Source organism: Symphalangus syndactylus, chromosome 17 (genome assembly GCF_028878055.3).
Source record: "Symphalangus syndactylus isolate Jambi chromosome 17, NHGRI_mSymSyn1-v2.1_pri, whole genome shotgun sequence".
Classification (NCBI taxonomy): domain Eukaryota; kingdom Metazoa; phylum Chordata; class Mammalia; order Primates; family Hylobatidae; genus Symphalangus; species Symphalangus syndactylus.
Genome location: NC_072439.2, coordinates 48,385,299 through 48,394,478, shown reverse-complemented (window position 1 = coordinate 48,394,478; position 9,180 = coordinate 48,385,299). Strand labels below are relative to the sequence as shown.

The window sequence follows — 9,180 nt, the reverse complement described above, 5'->3', positions numbered from 1 at the left end:
ATAGTAGTCAGAATGAAGAATGAAGAGGCTGCATAAGATCAGAATGTGCTTAGTGAGATCAGACTCTCTTAGGCTAGGCCACATCGTCCCACTCAGCTGTGCCCCAGGTATCCTCCAAGTAATGGTGCTAGATCACGATTCAACTAATATTTTCTTCTGAATTTATGTACTTTGTCTGTATTTGGCCAAAGCATCTTCTAGAGGTTTTGGAAATTGTTTAGAAACTGTATTGAAACTCGGAAACCGAATCTGAGCAAATCGACAAGTATTAAGGAGGAACAAAACAATAGCTTTCCGAAGCCATAATATCTGGAAGGAAGGATGGTAAAACTTGTTAGATAAATCAGACTTCCCTACAAAAGAGAGGTTTGGATAGATGATATGAAGAATTCAGGTTATAGCCCAGACAGGTTGCACACTGAAATTCTAATTCATTTGAGCCTTAATTAGAGGTTTATGGACATATTATTTTTAGATTTGTTGTATTTTATTTTCAAAATGAAAACAAACAGAAAATAACGTAAACGTTTACTACTTCATAATTTACTCTTACACCTGTTTTGTAAGTTTTATATTATTGTTTCTTTAATTGCTAAAATAAGGGGAAATGAAATTATTGTTTATCATATTTTGACTTTTCAAATTAAGCATTTTTTTCATTCTATACACTTTGATTTTTATCATTTCTCCTTACATTGTGTTTTGCTCTTCTTAGAAGAAAAAAATATTTTTAATAAAATTTCTCTAAATAAGTATAGATGGATTTTGTCTATTTCTTATGCTGTGAAATTTTTGCCATTAAAAATAGGTGGGAATTGTACTTAGTGACATGTATTGTGGTTCATTCTAACTGTCTAGGGATTAAATTTAGGCATCTCATATTTAAATAATTTGAATTAAATAATTTAAGGAATCTATAATATATTTTAAAAAGAAAAAAATTTTCATTAAAAGTTGTGTTAAAGAAATGGAAAAAACCATAGTAGCTTTTGCTGACTGAGTCTCTATTTTATGACTGTCTGCCAAGTATCATTATCAGCATTATTGAAAATGCATTTCAAGGCATTTTTGGTTTAATTATAAATATACTATTTTTAAAAAACAATTACAATGGAACTATAAGAGATTTCAAATATTAAAATTTGGTATTTTGCCCGAAACAAAATTAAAACACAAGACTATTTGTTTCACAAATACATAAAGCCTAGCGTTAATGAGCATTATGAGACACTGGGCTAGACTTCTTACATACATTGCTCATCTGATTCCAGTGCCACACATTATAAGCCCAAAGGTACAGATGAAAAAAATCAATGTTCAGGAAGGTTAAGTAATTTGCCAGATTTTACAAAACTGTTAGCTTTTTGTCAACCTTCCAGAATGAAGAATATGAGTGGGCAGGAAATGGCACAATGAAATAACTTTTAAAATAAAATAAAATGAGAATCCAAAAAACTAGGGGAGAGGTGCTTTTATTCCTTTAAGACCTGAATTAATAATAGTCTCATCAATATTATGTGCTCTTTCTATTTAGAAAGGTAACATATAAACAACTTTAAATCTTTCATCCACTAGTAGTATATGTGCAGTGTTATTCTGTGGATATCTTTGTGCTTATTATTCCACATAATAGATGAAGTAGCCAATGTGTAAACCTGAAAAAATACCTTTGAGAAAAAGTTTACATTATATTGGGGTGATTCATAAAAAAAACTTTATTAAACATAAAAGATTTGGAAAATATTTTCCAATATCAATAAATCATAAAAGTGGTTTTGGTCTACAATTTCATTGTCTCTTCAATATTAATTTTAGCTTAACCAAATAATAAAATAAAATAAAATGTCAGTATTCATTTTGGCACCTATATTATATTCTTAAGTACATTGAATGTTTTAAACTATACCATATTTTTAATTACGTTGAAAGCTAGCTGCGGAAAATACATAGAAAGACTAATAGAGAATTAAACAGTTCTTACTTTTTAAAATCCAGTTACATATGCCTAGGTAATATACACGTTTAATAAGTCTTTCACGCTGCAGATGGCAGCAACACTTCACATTATGATGGCATTGCTTCACTACACCAGCAGAATCTTGAAAATACAAATTTCTATTGAGTATTCATTTTGTTCTTTCTGTAATCTGGGAAATAAAACACATCAATTTTGTATGTAGAAGGGTAAAATTTGATCTTATGTTTTTAATAAACTGAGAAACATTATATTTGTTAATGTATTATACACATGATGAAAGTTTAGTAATTACTATTTTTAATGAGCAGACTGAATTGATGGACAATTTCCATCAATTTAGTGAATGCATATATTCCTATTTTTCCAAGGAAACTGAGTAACATTGGCTTATCAAATAGTTAAATAAAAGCACCATAAAATCAAGCATATAATTGAAAGTAGAGTCCTAACTTTGATTTTCTATTTGTCATTTAAGAGCTAAACCATCAGCACACAAAATCTAAAATAATTTAAAGTTATACAGAAAATCCACTCATTTTTGGTCATTTGTATGTTGCATCTTGATCACCTTCAGAGGAAATTTATAGGCCAAGCCAAGACACATCCATGGATTCAAGTCCCAGTTTGGTGACTCAAGGTCATTGAGCAAGTGTGAGTAGGTCTAACAATGGATACAAATGCCCCACCCTTTTAAATAGGCTTTTAAGATAACAAGGTGATAAGAACACAAAATCATAATACATATTCTATCTAGAGTTAGGGTCAGGGGTCAGAAGCAGGGAAAAGCAATATAAATGTAGAAAAATCAACTTATCCTATGTTGACTTTTAACCCAGGCTAAACGTTTAAATAACATAGCTATTTTTAAAAAATGTCCATACCCAGACCTCATTCTGTACCAATTAAGTCAAAATCCCTAAGAGTATCTTTTAAGTCACTTAATTCTTTTTTTAAAAAAAATAGTAATTCTAATGTACAACCAGTGTCATAAACAACTTCTTTCCTAATGCTGACAAAATAGTATAACTTTTATTTTTAAGTCTGGATCCAAAATTTGGCTTTCAAAAGCTTTAGTAATCAGTGTCTGGCTTACTTGTATAGACTTTCTTTTAGCCTGAGCCTTTCTATTATAGTACTGTAATGCCCCTCTGGAATCCCATTATAGATCTCTAACCTATTATCTTTAAGCAATAATAACAATGATATCATCTTATTTTTTAGAATTCTTTAGAGTATTTCAAAGCACTTCCACACATATGAATGGCCTGCACTGGACCTCACAAGAAAACAGAGGGTTTCAATTGTACATAACATCAGAGATGACCAGGTACAACCTCCATATATTGAAGACTTAGAAAATGATAAATATAAAAATTAAATTACTTTGTTTTACTTTGTGCCCACAAGTCTTTTTACTATACAAGAGTATATGCAAAAAGACTATACATAAATATATAAAATGCTCAACATGGTAAATTGTTTAATAAATTATGATTCACATATAGAATGGAGTTCTGTTTTCTTAGAATGAGATTTTTAGATGATAAAATACATAGAGAGATAGACAGGATGGAAATTATAATATAGCTGGTAAAGGAAAAGCATTTACTTTGCATGTGTGCAGAACTATGATTCAATTCTTGTAAAATTAAAAAATAATTATATGTAACATGTGTGTGTGTGAGAGAGAGAGAGAGAAAGAGAGAGAGAGAAGTGGAAAAGATTAAATTTCCTAATTGCTACAGCAGAAGCACAGGTATGCAAATCACCTAAAAGCCATTTTGACTTTTTTAAGATACACATTTAAAAGAATGCCAGCCAGGATATAGATCTACTCTAAGGTATTTCAAATTAGTAGCTCACCTTTCAAAACCATGAGATAACTTTTTTGATCAACAGAAATATTGTGAAGATTTAAGAGAAGTATTAAGCTCCTAGATCTAACTCTGGGGAACCCGTATGATTGTGATCAAATTCAGAACAACACATATTTTTTGTGGAAAATAAGTTCTTCTCGAGGGCTGTTCATAAATTTAACTTAGTCAGACAACCTTAATGAGCGAGGTTATTCTGGCCTACAAAACACAACTGGGAGAAATAGACATGCAATCATAAATAGGAATATTGTCTTCCTGATTTTTGGCAGCCAAGTCCCAGAAGCACAGTTACCGGCTCTCCCAGCCTCTCAGTACAAACAAGAAGAACTACAGGAACTAAGACAGTTTGGTTCTTAGTAGAAATTTAAAAAAAAAATGGCAAGCATAGTCCAGAAATATAATGATGCTTACTCTATACGGAAAGTTAATTTATGATAAAAGTATGCTTTCAAAGGAAGAAGTCAATAAATAAATGAATATTTATTCATTGAATAATCATTCAATAAACTTTGGTAAGGAAAACCTTAGTCAGTATGGAGCTACTTTTGTTTAGCTAGTGCATTTCCAAACTCCTTTTGTCCATATCAATCTCAGAGGCTAAATGTGCAGTCTGTGTGTGTGATAGAGAGAGAAAGAAAGACAGAAAGGAATATGAAAATGTTATGTTCCTTATTTGCTACAGCAGAAGCATAGGTACGCAATCATTTAAAAGCCATGTAAGATGTTTTTGATAAAAAAAAAAAAAAAAAAAAAAAAAAAAAAAAGATGTTTTTGATATATGTTTAAAAGCATGATAGCCAGTCCTTTTATCTAGGGGCCCCATGTAGTCAGGTATTGTCAATGAGACATAACCATAACTCTATTAGGACTTTTAGTAAAGCATTTACTTTTCTGTATAAAGGGGAAGATGTTGCTGGCTCTATTTTTCTCATTACTTCTTCTTCCACGGAACACAATGTGATTCCTGAAAATAGAGCATTGATCTTGTGTGAATAAGTCAACAAGCCAATACTCTAAAGGTGTAACCAAAAAAACATAGAAGGAACACAGGTCTTTGATGATATGATGAAATTGTTTTCCCTGTCCTGGACTACCTACCTCCAAAATTCTTAGCTCAGACCATTAAAGGTGTTATTGCTTAAGTCACAAGTGTTCAGGTACACTGTAACATGAAGCTGAAAATATTGTTATCTAATAAGACCATTTAGAAAAATTAAAATATGATTTTAGGCCACACACAAATATAAATCTAGATATAAAAATAGAGAAATAAAATTCAACATTTTCTTCTTATGCAATAAATTAAAAAACAACTAAGGCAAATGAAAACTAAGACAATTGAAAAGAAGCTTACAATATAAAAGAAGACATAGTGCTTATCCATAATGAGGAAAGAGCTTCTGCAAATACATGAGACAAATATACTGAAAGAAAATAGGAAAAGCACAGGAACATAAAAATCACTAAAAGAAAGTATTAATGGCCAGTAAAAATAAAATTATGTTCAAATTCCCTATTAAAGAAATGAATCAGAATAGAAGATTCAAAAATCTGAATTATCCATTGTTATCAAAGATTCAAGAAAGTATATACTCTTGGCAGTAAGGTAAATTGATATAACTAATCAGGAGAGAAAATTTGCTTCAAGTGCATTTATTTTAAATGTATATTTTAGTCGAGTAAGCAACTTTGCCTATAGATTTGCTAAGTAATCACAAAAGCTTCCAAAGATGTGTCAAGGTGCTTGCTGCAACATTGTTTTGACATTCTCAGTAAAATAAATGAAGACATACTAATGTTCACCAGTGGTGACTTAGTTGATAAATTATTGTTCAAACATAGAATGGAATTGTCTTCTCTTAAAAATGAGATAGATTGGTAGCCAAGCAGATGGGGGCAGAAGGGAAGGAAGCAGGGATGAAAAGTATCTGTAATATTGTTGGTAAAGGAAAAACAAGCCCTTTTCAGAGCACGTGAACTCTGAAATGAAATTGAACGAAATGAAATAATTCATTTAAAATGTTAATAAACAAAAATATTTTTTTTTTTTTTTTTTTTGAGAAGGAGTCTCGCTCTTTCACCCAGGCTGGAGTGCAGTGGCCCAATCTCGGCTCACTGCAGGCTCCGCCCCCCGGGGTTCACGCCATTCTCCTGCTTCAGCCTCTCCGAGTAGCTGGGACTACAGGCGCCCGCCACCTCGCCTGGCTAATTTTTTTTTTGTATTTTTAATAGAGACGGAGTTTCACCGTGTTAGCCAGGATGGTCTCGATCTCCTGACCTCGTGATCCACCCGCCTCGGCCTCCCAAAGTGCTGGGATTACAGGCATGAGCCACCGCACCCGGCCAACAAAAATAATTACATGCACACTAAATAGGGCATTCTAAAATTTAAAAATCTAGAATACATACCAAAGTATTGACAGTAATTATTTCAATGTAGGGTCAGGCATAACAGGGGGAATTAAATACTACTTTAAATAATTCTGTGTTTTTAATTTTTTAAACAATGAACCCATTTAATATATAGATATAAAAATACATATAAGCACACACACGACTCATACACACACAATTGTTAAAGTACAACTATTTTTAAAAAACATTATCCAGATTTGCCTCATAAGGAAAAACTTGTGATATTTGAATTCATAGGAAAAAAAGTTAAGAATAAAATTTTTTAAAATAATGTCTTTCTTTTCTACATGACTACTGTCAACCTTTCTTTTCACTAGTTTCTAAATGAACCCATCTTTGATACATATCTATTTCATTTTTTCATTGATTTGTTTGTCAGAATGTCCAACTCATAAAGATGTATAACTTTTCCTGCGATTTATCACACTACCCAACACATTTGAATCTCAGCTGTTAGTATTTTATTTCACAAAAATCAGTGGTGATTTGATTTGATATGGCATCAATCCAACATGAGTACTCAAAGTGGGAAAGATATATTCATCCTTTTTTAAAAGTTTTTTAAATCGTTATTTTTTATGGATATGTTGTAGGTGTATAATTTATGAGGATGTATGTGTCCTTTCATCAAAATATATACTCTGAAATTACTTGGTACCTAATTTACCATCAATGCATACTATAATACTTTCATTACTAGTTTATTTTACAGCACGTAATTGCAGTAAGAAGAGAAGTTGAGAAGGTAGAATTCGGGTCTTGAGGTGCTTATGGAACATCAAAGTCCAGAAAATTTGCAAATACCTGCCAGGAGAATGCCCTAGCTTAAAGTTTTGAACTTAGAAATTTAAACCATGAGTGCATGACATAAAACCTTGAAGCTATATAGCAGGAAAAGATAAGTGTCAAAAGTGGAAGAAAGCCTTGGGACACCATACTTTGAAGAATAGAAGAGTCCACAAGGGATGGAGCAAAACTGCCCGGAGAATAGCAGGAAAAACAAAAGTCTGATGGTTTAGAAATTAAGAGAGGAGAGATTTCTATAAAGTGGGCAGTGATTAACCAGGCTAAATGCTACAGCGAGTTAACAAAATGATAGGATTTAGTTATTTTCTTTGGATTTAGATCTTAGAATATTATTAGGCCTTGGAGAAGGCCATTTAAATTTATTTTGTTGAGGGTCCTAATTTAATGCATCCTGGCAAAATGAAAAGCAAGAAAGCAGATAAAATGGGTGACTTTTAAAAATGTAACAAAAATAACTTGGAATTAACATAAAAAGGTAATAACAACCACAATGATCTGGGAGAGGGTAGTACTGCCAGGTCCTAATGAAGCAGGGACTATTTTATTTTGCTGCAGAGGAATTACTGGAAATATAAGCAAAGCCCAGAGAATAATAATATTAAAACAGCTTAATAAACCTGTTATTCTGGTAAGACTGAGGTACTTATTCCAGAATCAAAAGCCTGAACATTATGTTAATCATGAGTTAAAAGATTAAGCTCAGATATAATTTTTCTGGAGTTATAGAAAAAACACAAAGAAAAATAAAGAATTAGATAAAGAATTAGAGCTTCTAACTTTCAATAAATTCTTCTATATGGGTTGCATGCAAACCCAGATATCATGGTTCTATATTAGATTTTAGAAAATATAATTTATCAATTAAAGTTAGCAGTTAAAATTTTAATTATGTAGAACCTAATTATAGAATTAGAAAATAGTTTAGAACAGAATGTAGTCTGGATATTTACATATTGTATTTACATTAAAATTGTATCTGTCATTCTGAGGGAAGAAATTATTTCTTCTTGTGTGTTCACAACTGTCACTATCTTATTCCTAAACCTGCTTATTCTCCCTGACACTAGCCTCTCCATCCTACAGTCCATTCTCCATATAATTGCTAGATTAATCTTTTTTTTTTTTTTTTTTTTTGAGATGGAATCTCCTCTGTCGCCAGGCTGGAGCGCAGTGGTGTGATTTCAGCTCACTGCAACCTCCACCTTCCAGGTTCAAGTGATTCTCCTGCCTCAGCCTCCCAAGTTGCTGGGACTAAACTTTTGGTTTTTTTGTTGTTGTTGTTGGTTTTTTTTTTTTTTTTGTATTTTAGTAGAGATGGGGTTTCACCATGTTGGCCAGGATGGTCTCCATCTCCTGACCTGATGACCCACCCTCCTTGGCCTCCCAAAGTGCTGGGATTACAGGCGTAAGCCACTGCGCCTGGCCTAGATTGATCTTTTAAAACCAAGTGTCTGAAAGTGCCTTTTAAAGTTCAAAATGGCGCAGTGAAAATAACTTGTCTCTCCTCTCTCCTAAGTCCACAATACAATTATAGCAAATGCAAATGCTGATAGACAAAACAACCTCTCAAATTTACCTCATAAATTTGCATGTCATCCTTGTGCAGGGGCCATGCTAATCTTCTCTGTATCATTCAATTTTGGTATATGTGCTGCCAAAGCAAGCACAGGATATTTTTTAAAAGATATTCATAAATTCTAGGCTGAAGTTCCAAGTCATATTGGAACACTGATGGATCAAGGAATATGTGAGCCTATCATTCAGATTAAATGTGTACATGTGAACAGTCTACGATGGAGAAAAGTCCTTATCCCAGGGAGCAATACCATGCAAGATGGGAGTATGAAGAACAACTAAAAACAGAGTTAATTGAAAGTCTGTCTAATGAAATACGCTAGTCAGGTGTCCCACACCAACCTCACTGCTAGCCTCTTCCTTATCTCAGTGAACGCTAAGCCTAAGCAGCCCAGCATTATACTTTCAGGAACCCAAATTAGTACTCTTATTGAATCTTAATTGATTGCACAGGGAGAACTAAGGTTTTGAAGTTTCTGGAATGGCTTCCCATGCCAAAGGATGACGCTCTCCTCATTTTAGCATCCA

At 32.6% G+C, this 9,180-nt stretch overlaps 1 non-coding gene across 1 annotated transcript; it reads right to left on the bottom strand.

The window, feature by feature from the left end:
• Positions 1–8,634: 8,634 nt before the first annotated feature.
• LOC129467206 (U6 spliceosomal RNA) lies at positions 8,635–8,744 on the bottom strand. Its single transcript, XR_008652332.1, has one exon. It is a non-coding gene; the product is annotated as a U6 spliceosomal RNA (small nuclear RNA).
• Between the last annotated feature and the right edge of the window lie 436 nt (positions 8,745–9,180).